The 11,219-nt window shown below is 37.8% G+C and overlaps 1 pseudogene; it reads left to right on the top strand.

Annotated features, from left to right (window-relative positions):
* Positions 1–2,824: 2,824 nt before the first annotated feature.
* LOC149177195 (nucleobase-ascorbate transporter 6-like) lies at positions 2,825–9,021 on the top strand (annotated as a pseudogene).
* Positions 9,022–11,219: the final 2,198 nt, after the last annotated feature.

The raw sequence follows: 11,219 nt of genomic DNA on the forward strand, positions 1-11,219 counted from the left end.
AGCGCTTGGGCTCAGATCAATGGAGTGCTTGACTTGACAGTGTAGGGGTACCCTTGTGTATGAGGTGAACATATCCATATACTCTTCCACAACCTTTTCCATCTATTGCTACAATGTGTAGGATCCTTGTTCGGAGGCTATGGATGTGGCCACAGTCTTATTCTTGCTCTGATGGAGAATCATAAGGAAGACAAATTTCCCGATCTGGGAAATGATCTTGCTGCATTTCTTCACAAATTTCAAATAGATGGCGGTAGGTAGTGCTGGCATCTAGTATAAATTATTAACCAACTAAATAATGACATTGCGAGACCTAGACTCACACACAATACGATGTTTCCATGAGTGTGGTTGGCCTAATAATACATCACAAACTTCAAGAGGACCAACATCACATAGTACCTCATATGTGAAGGGCTTGATGTTGTAGGGAAGGCAAAATTGTTCGCTGACATGGAGATCTCGCCCTTGGTGAAGCCAACGGATGGTGTACAATTGTGGTTGTGGTGTGGTCAATAGGCCTAAATAATTCATGACCTCTACTAAAATGGAGTTCTTTTGGTTTTCTCTGTCAACAATGCACTGCCGGAGATCCCTTCACCCACATGTGTGAGTGGAAGAGCCGCTCCCCCTCCTCTAGATCTTTTGGCTCAATCTTCTGGATCTTGGTGGTGGTAACGGTGGCACTAGGTTTTGCATTAATAATTTTCTTCCCTTTGTCATTCCCCTTATCGGTTTTGACTCAGAATTGGAACATGCATATGATTTGGAAGCCTTCATCTTGCCCACCAATGATTGCTTGGCTTGACACTCACTTATGTTGTGAGTGGGGCTCTTATGGAACTCACACCATTTTCTTGTGTCCTTCTTTGTCTTTGTGGTGTTGTTCTTTTCTTGCAGCTTAGACGGGTTGTCCTAGGTCATAACGCTTTGACTTTCTCCTCTATTCTGTGATTTGGGGGTGTGTTTCCCATACTTTGAATTCGTAGATCCAAAGTTTTGCTTCTTTTGTTTAAATTTCTGCTCGACCTTGACAATGTATCGATAGGCGGTTCCAAGTGAGAAGATGTCCAGGAACTCCATCTCATCCTAGATTTACTTGTGCAGACAACAATGATACTTGAGTACCAAATTCCGCTTAGGATCCTTGATACCCAGCTTCGTGCGAAGGGTATGAAAAATATTTGTGAACTCTGACATATCTTGGTCCCTTCCATGTCGCAGTGTAGTCCACTTTATGTATTTATCTTCATAGCTCCCAACAAGGTAATATTGCTCCTTGATGGCATCTCAGAAATAATTCCAAGTGGGTGCAACTAAAAGCAATGAGGATTCTCTCTCGTCCTTTTGTTCACAATAGGTTTCCCACCAGTCCTTGACATGGGTGGCGACTTTGAGAAGTCCAAAAGTAAGCTTTTCCCAATTAGAAAAGTCATGAACTGAAAAATATCCTTCCAAAATATTTAACCATCTATATATGGCATCTGCATCTATCTAGCCTTCAAATATGGGAATGTCAAATTTAACTTGTACCTTAAAAGGAGTGGTACCTCTAGAGTGGCTGCTAGATGAAGATGTGTCGCTTGTGGGTACCTGGTGAAGGATTTGGGAAAAGTTATCCATCACTGCATTCCTTTATCACTTGAGGGCTTCTGGGAGCAATATTTTGAAAGGATCTCCTACTCCCTCGTCTTTCGTTTCTTCTACCATGGGAGGTCGTTGGGGTTTTCAAGGTTGGTCTTGCAAAGGGTCAACTAGTTCAAGCCCTTAATCCTTATACCCTGACCTCGTTAGGGACATGAAAAGAAAAATAGAGAAAGAGCAGACCGCTCTGATACCATTGATCTGGACTTATGAATGAATGTAACAAAATACAGATATAAACATAAACACAGAGATGCAGTAGAAATAAAACTTCAATTCATTAATATCAAATAACCGAAATATGCTTACATGGAGAACGGAAATAAACTAGCTCGAATGATGGTAGCTTATCTCTAAGAGGAGATGTGGTGGCTACATTTCTCTGAAAAATGTTACAATTAGGATCGATGGCATTTTTATCACTGAGAAGCAATGGGAAACTATAAACATCCAAAGACCTAACCCTGGGAGACAAAGCGCCAAAAGCTTATGGGCTTTGTTGGGGTAAATTAGAACGTCAAATTTCCGGGGTTGTAAATTTGGCATATGATCTCCATTTGGCCATCATAATACCTTCAATGATCTCTTTCTGCGTTCCAAAAGTCCTTTGATGAGGACACAATGGCTTCTTCAATGAGCGAAATAAATAAGCTCAACATTACTGGTGGTGCAAGTTCCTGGAAATTGTAGTGCAACTTCGAAGTCATTGTTCTTGAAGGATCGGGGAAGCAGCTGCAGCGTTTAAGTTGTCGATTGTAGTAGGAATTGAGGACCTAGGTGTCTAAGTCAACTTTAAAGATTCTTACGTTATAGAGTGTAGTGTACTTGGACAGATTGAGAGCACAATAGAGGATCAAAATGTATTGGAATGGACATTATCTTTTGATAATGAGAAGCAAAATTATTTTGGATCATGACGTTACTCTGAAATCATTATGGTGAAGTATATTGAGATTTATATTTATGCCGTAAGGCGTTTCCTTCTGAGATCAACTCCCCCAACTACCTTTCTATCATAATCCTGATCGTCAGATAGATTATTATATGATTAAATGTTTTTTGACCATTACATGTTACTAACCGTCAAGTACACTAAATCTTGATTTGCAGTATTATAACCATGGTCTCATTTACAATTCTTTCAGTTCGGTGGCTCTGCTGGATGCAACAAATCGATTCGATGGCTCCGCTGGGTGCATACAAAGTGGTGGCCGTGGGCCGACCCCGTGATCATAAAGGTGATATAGTGGAAATATATGATTCCACTTACAGGTCATGGCGTATTGCAGGAACCATGCCCGAGGATTTGTGGGTAGTGCGGCCACATATGGCAATGATTTTGTTTTTTTGTGATGGTATTTTCTATTGTTTGATCATCATTGGCATCAATGGCTGCTGGGTCATAATGGGTTTCAATCGAAAATGGGACTTCCATTTCTGCACCCTTGCCAGAGCTGGCCAAGAAAAAACACATGTTCCCTTACCTGCTCACCTGTGGGTTGCAGGTTCTAGTTACAGGTGGGAAGGTCAAAGATGGAGAGGGGCTTTTGCACGAGGTTATTTTATGGGATTTTCAAAAGGTGAAGGTAGACTCCTCTGTTTCTTCATCCTCATGCTGGAAAGAGGTAGCCAGAATGCCTTTGTTTCTTCATCCTCATGCTGGAAAGAGGTCACAAGAATGCCTCCATCCTTGTGTGAGGATGTTAACAGGACATTGTATAATATTCACAACAAGTATATGCTTCAAATGCTACAACAGAAAAAACAGGCAATCCAAATATTTCTGAAGATAAAAGACCTCCAACTCAATCCCCATTACCCAAAATGCCCTGCGTTTCAACTACTGAACTAGGCCCAAATAGGAAAAAAATCAGTGGATTCTTGTACAATTATAGCAGAGATGAGGTTAGTATAGTTTGTGTGTGCCATGGCAAATTCTTGTCACCTGCAAAGTTTGTCCAGCATTCAGGTCGTACAAACCTTTCACATCCTGAAAGGCACATTGTTGTCAATCCATCCCCATCTTCAAATGACGATGCATCAACTCTGCAATGAAAAGTTATCCAAATAAAATCTTGGATGTATACCTAAAAAAAACGTTTCCCTGAAGGATTATCTCTATGTCACTTGCCCCAGAAAAGGTTTTTGAAATTGAGTGACTAGACATCCAATTTGGAAGCACTCCTCTTCTGCTCTGGAAATCCCAAGATTAGGATTCCAATCTCTCTATGGTTTTACCCCTCCTATGTGACATGATTTCCATTTCCATTCTCTCTGTGCTCTACCCTATCTGTAGACTGTATAACATGCAGTTCAATTCAACTACCTTTATGGACGAGTTTCATTTCCAATTTCTTTGTGGTTTGCTCCACTGGTATGGTATGAGTTTCAATTCCTATTTTCTATGGTTCGCTTCACCTGTATGGCATGCGTTTCAATTTGAGTCTCTTTGTGGTTCATCTCAATGTATGAAACAACTTTCAATTCAAATATCTTTCTGGGTTGCCGCAGTTGGTATCCTCCACCTCTGCGGCTTGATTTTAATTCCAATCACTCTATGATTTGGTCCATCTGCATGGCACAAGTTTCAATTCAAGTCTCTTTTTAGGCTTCCCCTCCTGTATGGGATACGTTTAAATTCCAATTTCTCTTTTGTTTGCCCCATTCTAATAGCATAATTTTCAATTTGAGTTTCTCTGTGGTCAGCTTCACCTTTATGGCATGAGTTTCGATTCCAATCCCACTGTAGTTTACTGTTTTCTCCACCTCTATGGCATTAGTTTTAATTTGGGTCTCTTTATGATCTGACCGACCCTTATGGTATGATTTTCCATTCCAATCTCACTATGGGTTGTCCTACTTGTATGGCACATGTTTATCAAAATTATCTCTTTACTGCGTACCCATTCTACTCTTATTTTAGGAGATGGGCTCCCTGAAATCTATGCAACCTCTTGCAAACACTCAGTTTTATGATAGAAGTATTCATATATATGATAACAAAAGTAGAATTCGATCAAATTTAAGTAGATCCAATCTTGGTTCAAGAAGTCGAAACACTGCAAATCATCCTGGGATTCAGTGGTTCGTGGGCTGTTGTTTTAAGGTTGGTTTGATCTCTATGCATTTTCTCAACTAATTTCATTCAAATTTTCTACATGTACTAAGGATTTACAGTCGGTAGATCCTGATTTTTTTGTCTTGATGGCATGGTGCGTGTCAGGTACCTTTGTCCTCTTTCGGCAGTTTCGCTAGTAACTCTTGTTGCTCTTGGGCTCTATGAACTTGGGTTCCCGGGGGTAAGTGGACACTGAGCACCATTTCTGTTATGTTCACTTGGCTTAAACAAATTCTATTTCAGAAGCTGATCTCTATTGCACTCACTTCGTATTAAACAAATTTTCTATTTTCTTGAATAGAATTCATATGCTTCAAGTTTCAATGAATGCCATAATTGAATTTGAGTTATATGGGTATAGAATTCCTAAGCTTGAGTGCCCTAGTCCAACATTTTTTTTGTTACTTAATATGGAAAGTTGCAGGGTACTCAAAATTACAGTGTGATTACAACTGGTTTGGAACAGAAGGACCTGCTCAAGTATGCTAGCTAACTTAACTAGCACCAATATTGCTTGGATAATTACAGGCTTGATGATGATTTCTATTAAACAAGGTTCATCTGTTGCACTTTCATTTATCTTGAAGCAATAGATATTTTGATTTGATATCTGTAGACTCTTCTTTTGAATGGAAGCAGTGTGTGCTTTTCTGCATCGTAGGTGATTTCTAGACAGATAGTTTGGTTGGAACTTAACACCTGCTTCTACACAGATACTCAGGATGAAATATATTACATAAACTAGATGAAACAGAAAATGTTTTTGGGAAATGTATTACGAATAAAAAAAATTCAGAAATGTTTGACTTAGATTAGTCTTGATTTACTCCTAATTATATCGTCTAATATATATTTAAGGTTTAAACTTTTAACACAATAGCATATTATGTACGATCTTTATTAATATTAATCACATTAGTAATAAGCAGTGTTCGGAGTTGGACTGTTTCACAAATGGATCATGGTAAGTTTTGAAAAGAATTATTTCCAGTTTGTTTTGAAACTTCTCTTGTGAAAATTTAAGCTATAATGACTAAATGACATAGCTACTGAATCTTTTTGAATCCAGTGGATTCGATTTTACTTGCGCTGATATACTTTCTGTTAGGATATTCTGACACATAGGATATAGTTAAGTTCAACTTGGTCTAGTATAGAGTTAGGTTATAGTTAGGTAAAGTGTGTTTCTTTACCGTTGTACATTTTGTAACTTACAATCCGACGGTCACAATATGTAGTGATCCGACGGTTCACTCTCACCTCGGTATTACCGACACTTGATCCGTGGCTTGACACCCGATTGGTCCATGAGATCTATTTAAAGCGCATGGAGGGTCATTGTTCGGGTAATCCATGCATGAGAGAAGCTTATGTAAATTTTCATTTTTTGATTAATAAATTGCCTGTAGTACCCACATTGGGATAGGCCGTGGACTGTTTCCCTCCTTGCACTCTGAGGGTTTTAACCACGTCAAAAATACTGGTGTATTGATTTGAGATCTGGTTGTGAGCGGTGTCCTTTTGGTATTCTTTCTGTGGAACTTACCCTGTAAATTCCTACACTTTCTAGCTTGAGTAGCTAGCATAGATGAAGTCCTTTCATTTGGTTCAAATGTATTTCAGAAATATTTGCATGCAGTAAAAGTATTAGTGACTAGCATAAGAATGACCTGACTCAAGTGTTGTCAATTTAATGAACTTTAACTCACTAAAATTGACCTGATATGTCTTCAACCAAATCATGTCAGTTTATTCAGCTATTAGTTAATAGCCCAACTCTTAGTTTTTATTTTAACTTTCAACTAGTTAAACTTGCATTTACAATAATAAGTTTTGGGTCCTATCGAAACCAGTTTTGCAATTTTCAATAGATTGATAAGTTTTTCGCGTCAAACTTGGAATTTCTTCTGTTCACCAAACACCCATATGTTTGGATATCCATATTACCTGCCTTAAAATTTATGTTTGGATGTATGTTTTGTAATATCTATTCTATTTGAATTTCCATTTTGTTTGAAAATATATCCTCTTTTTTTTGAGAAAAAGTCAAATGAAGTGTTGTACTCTGATGTTATTTACAGGTGGGGAAATGCGTTGAAATAGAACTTCCACAACTTATTGCACTGGTCTTCTTTTCACAGGTAAGGAATTAACCAATTACCATTATGTGTAAACTTGTAGAGTGTATCTCTCTAGATATATATCATATATCCTGTTCCTAGTCTTTCCATGATTTTTTAAATCTGTTGTATTAAATGATTTGTAATTGGAAAGATTGTGGCACTAGTTTGTTGCAGAATGAAACTAACTGATTAAACTCTTTTTTCCTCCCTTTCAGTATGGTCGACATATCAAGACTCGTAAGAAGCATTTATTTGAGCGTTTTGCCATCATAATTGCAGTTGCTATTGTGTGGGCATATGACATATTCTCACTGTAGGTGGAGCATACAAGCATTCCCCTCAAAAGACCCAAGCCCATTGCCGAACAGAGCGTTCTAGACTAGTTAGTGGTGCTAAATGGTATGCATTCTTACAAGAAGCATGCATACTAATTGTCATGTCACTTCATACAGTACGTTCTCATGCAAAGCCTCAGCATGGTCTTTATTATTCTGCATGTTAAGTGTTCCATATCCATTTTAATGGGGAGGACCTATTTTTGATGGAGGACAGTCTTTTGCAATGATGGCTGCAACATTTTTGTCTCTTGTTGAGGTCTGCCTGTTTGCCATATATCATATATACTTTCTTCTCTTTTATTTTCTTTATCCCGTTGACATTTCTGATAGTTATCTATGGGTTTCTATTTAAAAACAAAATTGGGTATTGACTACTATTTTTTTTCTTTCATAAATTTGCAGTCTACTGGTGCATTCTATGCTGTTTCAAGGTTTGCAAGTGCCACACCTCCCCCTCAATCTATCATCAGCCGTGGTATAGGCTGGCAGGTAAGGAAATGGATTCGTTGCTTTCACCCTTATGGCTTTAGGTAATTCGAAGATTGTATCATTGTCGTTGATGGAATGTAATGGTCCTCTCTACAGGGTATTGGAATTTTATTGGATGGGATGTTTGGAACTGGAAATGGGTCCACAGTATCAGTGTAAGAACCAGGCAACTTGACCCATTTCTAGCAATACTAGCTCTGAAATTTGTCTTATCTTGGGAATTTGCAGTGAGAATGTTGGTATTTTGGGGTTGACATGAGTTGGGAGTCGCAGGGTGCTCCAGATATCAGTAGGATTTATGATATTATTCTCTATTATTGGTGATAATCAACTCAAGTTGGGATATTGTTCTCATTTTGGGGTTTATTCCCTAGTCTAGGATTTTGCATTGCTAATTTCATGTTAATGTGTTCCAGGCAAATTTGGAGCAATCTTTGCTTCTATTCCAGCACCCATTGTCACTGCCGTGTACTGTCTCCTCTTTGGTTATGTTGGTATGTATACGGTGTACACAAATCCTATGTGCTGAGCTGCAAAGTCAGTCAACTAGTAGTATCTTAGCTGTTGCCATAATGTATAATGGATGTATGCATAAAACCTTAAGGTTAACTCATATTGGTAGACACTTAGTTTGTACAATGAAATTTCAACATATTAGGGTAAAACAACAATTCATTGGGTACCTATATTGGCAGACAGTTTGTACGATGCAGCTTTAAAATTGTAGGGTAGAACAACAATTCTTTGGGTTTTGCCTCATGTCTGAAATTTTTTGTATTCTTGATGAGCAGCTGGTGGGGGTCTCAGTTTCCTTCAATTTTGAAATCTATATAGTTTCAGGACGAAGTTCATCTTGGGCTTCTCTCTGTTTTTGGGATTATCAGTACCATAGTACTTCAATGAATTTACAGTTTCTTCTGGTCATGGTCCAGTCCACACTCATGGACGATGGGTAGGGTTCTGACAACTTCTTTCACGGACTAAATTGAAATTTTTTGGCTAGCAGTTTGTTGTGGCAACACTCCCTTCATTCTTCAAACTTCAGTGTTTATAACTTTAAACATTTTTGAATGGATTTTTTAACAGTTCAATGACATTATCAATGTGATTTTCTCGTCACCACCTTTAGTTGTTGGCAGCGTAGCATTATTTTGGATAACACTCTACATATGGGGAGAGTTCAACAAGGAAAGATAGAGGCCATAATTGGTGGGATAAGTTCCGTTCATTCAAAACCGATCCTAGAAGTGAAGAGTTTTATGCTCTCCCTTTCAACCTGTCCAAGTTTTTCCCATCTGTCTGGGGATGAAACTCAATTTTAGAGGTGGGGTCTCTGTTTTATCAATAGCCTTGGTGCATTTGGAGAATAATTAGAGTGTCTTCAATTTAGAAAGAGACAACTTCACAGTGTGAAATCTAATATGTCTATATTTTATATCTATCACTTTTATAGGGAACTGCTTTCACGAATTATCTTAAATGGATGCCTCTGTGCCCTGGTCAATTATTTTCAGAGCACTTCAAGATCACCACTCTTGGCAAGCAACAAAAGGAGAATAATGAAAAGGACAAGTACATTTCAGACTGTCAGAGTGGTCAATATGCTATCTTGACTCCAATTCAAAAGAGGCATGTTGTGCATAGAGTAGTTTATTTTTGTAAGTACTTTTGAAGATGCAACAAAATGTTTTTGTTATTGGTGCTTCAAATTGAGCCAATGAGCATTTATCTGGAACTCAAGAGTCATATAGAGTCAATTTATAGTAATGATATCTTAAGCCCCCTTGCAAAGGAATTAGTAGGAACTAATAGTACAATTTCTTTCTGATATTCTCCACGCATAATGCGAGAATTATTAGTTATTCATAGCACATGTTTAAAATATAATTTTTTTGGTAAGCGTTGTTTGCCTTTGAAATAAAGGCTCCAACTCTTGTTGACAGGGCACTTTAGGCTTACCATTAACTTTAGCTCCATGATTTTCTTCCAAAAATGTGTGCATGGAAATTATTGCAGCAAAAATGAAATGACATTGGAAAAGTAACGAAAAATATAGTACGGATTTTCAGATGGCATTCCATGCAATGTATCACAAATTTCTTTTGGGCATTGTCATCTATTATTTTGTACTTTTTATTATGTTCTACATATGGGGGATTTTTTTCTTATGCATTTTATGCATCATGATCAGTTATGCTTACTATTGTTAACTTCATCCTACATATATAATTTTTAGTTTTTCATGACAGAAGCATTTTTAGTTCTCCTGGGGGTAGGTAGCATTCACACATATTGCCACCAATATAACAGCGGCCGCTAGAGTTGCAAGATCATCCCCATGTTGTAAAATTTATCTGATAACATAACAACAAAGAGAAATTCTGAACATCCATTGCATCTACCTTGTTTTTTAAGAAAGTTCTGAGCATTCTTGGATTGAATGTTTGCTTTGGAGATTGTACATGTTGGTGGAAGAGAGTAAAAGGAAGGTCATCTTCTCTTTGTATTGTTATGGCTAGGCCATCACATGTAGAATATTTCTACACCTTTCTAACCAAGTATAAGTTATGTGGTAGTATTAGAACCTGAAAATGTTAGATCCTTGTGTACCTTCAATTGATGCAATGATGCTTCAGCCATATTGGTCGATTCCAAAAAAAAAGGGTTCAATAGTTAGTATATCATCTGAATAGATACCCTCCACGTGTGGGTGCCTTGAACCAATAACATGGAGATGTGTGCAAGGGAACCTATTCAAATGGAGATACATCAATAGGTGGAGCACTCCAATGAAACAAATTCCATAATAAGTTGACTGGTTTGCTTCTTAAGGAAGATGCTTGTTCTTTTAAATATAGGCTGGAAAAGGTCAGTCCCTTGGTTTACTTGTTTGCTCAATTGCCTTCTCAAGGAAGATGCTTGTTCTTTTAAATATAGGTTGGAAAAGGTCAGTCCCTTGGTTTACTTGTTTGCTCAATTGCCTTCTTAAGGAAGATGCTTGTTCTTTTAAAAATAGGTTGGAAAAGGTCAGTCCCTTGGTTTACTTGTTTGCTCAATTGCTGGGGGAAAGTACCATTTGGAGGAAGATGCAAGTATTTGGAATGGCCTACGAAGGTTGGAGTACCCACTTTGGGGCCCACACATATTTGAAAGTGTTTCTTGCAGAAGTATTTACCCTTGAAGCGCCTTTGGAAGATGGATGTTAAGCATTAAAGCCCTTTGTTTCCAATGTTTATGGAGGTATTCCTCTCTTTGGGGGCTATTTGGTGTAGAGTATTATACATGTGGCATAAAAGAAACTCAATTTTTATATACAAATCTGTGGAATAAGTTCTCCCTCTGGCAACTGTTTTTTTAACCCATTACAGCCCTAGAGTGGAAATAATACTGAGAGGGGCGGTGAATCAGTATTATCAAATTCTTTTCAATATGCCTTCCAGATTTACTTTAATTTATTCTTCAGATATTGATCATTAATTTGTATGTCAGTGTCATATAATAATGAAC

Source organism: Pinus tabuliformis, chromosome 4_1 (assembly GCF_031772625.1).
Source record: "Pinus tabuliformis cultivar Carrire ecotype Pingquan chromosome 4_1, CPIR1, whole genome shotgun sequence".
Classification (NCBI taxonomy): Eukaryota; Viridiplantae; Streptophyta; class Pinopsida; order Pinales; family Pinaceae; genus Pinus; species Pinus tabuliformis.